Source organism: Salvelinus fontinalis, chromosome 20 (genome assembly GCF_029448725.1).
Source record: "Salvelinus fontinalis isolate EN_2023a chromosome 20, ASM2944872v1, whole genome shotgun sequence".
In the NCBI taxonomy this organism is placed as follows: domain Eukaryota; kingdom Metazoa; phylum Chordata; class Actinopteri; order Salmoniformes; family Salmonidae; genus Salvelinus; species Salvelinus fontinalis.
In genome coordinates, this window is record NC_074684.1 from 408,590 (window position 1) to 409,870 (window position 1,281).

The following is a 1,281-nucleotide window of genomic DNA, read 5'->3' on the forward strand; positions in this document are numbered from 1 at the left end:
GCAGAGAGAGAGATAGGGGGAAGGGGTAGAGAGGGTGGAGAGCACTCACCAGCATTAATTTTCCTCGGGAAGTACACCGGGTAGTGTGGCAGGACCCAGCTTCAAATGCGTTACCAAAACAGACAGCTCAGGCCCCAGTGTTCTCATCAGATTAGGCTTGTTACATATGGCTCACACACACACAGTGACATATTGTCCAGTTTGACAATTTTGCAATAGGTGTGTGTGTGTGTGTGGCATATATAGCTGAAACCTAAATAATTGTCTATCTAATTTAGTCATACCTGTCTGAAAGAATGACTAGCTGTTGCTAGCTGAAGTGTTAGCTGGAATTAGCTGAAGTGTTGCATCATATTTGTGTTTATAGCCTTTCATCAGCCCTTTAGTGCTTGTTAGCAACAGCCAAGTTAGTTATATGGCATGAGAAATGCAAAAAGCTATCATCCCATTGTATTAATGTAGTGTAACATATTCATATTTCAAAACAACAACAACAACAAACAGGTTGGTCCCGTGTGGCTCAGTTGGTAGAGCATGGCGCTTGTAACGCCAGGGTTGTGGGTTCGATTCCCATGGGGGGCCAGTACAAAAAAAGTATGAATGTATGTACTTGTAAGTCGCTCTGGATAAGAGCGTCTGCTAAATGACTTAAATGTAAATGTAAACAACACCTGGTGCAAAAAACACACAGCTTTCCCAAGTAGCATCCATGATATCCTGTGCTTTGTTAGATTAAGAGCTTTTTTAATATCAAGATGGCATAAAACACAAGTGAAGACTGAAAAGGCAAAGGATTCTATATGTGAATGTTTTCATCTCTCTCCACAGTGCTTATCTGTAAGACTGAAAGCAGAGGATCAATACCAGAGCTCTGACTGGGGCCTATCTGATATTGAAGATCCTGGGATGGATTTCTTCTGAATAGCCTCCAGACAGGTGTACTCCATTTGCTTTCCTTCACCTTCTGTGCTCACAAAGGCAAGTCACCTAGAGGAAGAGGGGAGCTAATGGTGACCATTAGGGCTGTTAACAGAATATCTCTTGTGTGGGTATGGAAACAAGCAGTTGGGGATTGCTTTATCACCGTTGTTTTGGAAGCAAAGCTGTATAAGCAAGCTGTTCTCCCTGGAATGTGAGTGACTGGTGTGTGGTGAATGAGCGCTAGGTGGCTGGAGTGGCTGTGGAGATAGTGGATGCATACCAAATGGGACCCTGTTTCCTTTATAGTGCACTTCTTTTGACCAGGGCCCTGCTGTACCCATGCTGTGAAACAGCAGCATC

General features: G+C 43.6%; 1 non-coding gene across 1 annotated transcript; it reads left to right on the plus strand.

Annotated features, from left to right (window-relative positions):
- The first annotated feature begins 507 nt into the window (after positions 1-507).
- Positions 508-583, plus strand: trnat-ugu (transfer RNA threonine (anticodon UGU)). Its single transcript has one exon. It is a non-coding gene; the product is annotated as a tRNA-Thr (tRNA).
- The last annotated feature ends 698 nt before the right edge of the window (positions 584-1,281 follow it).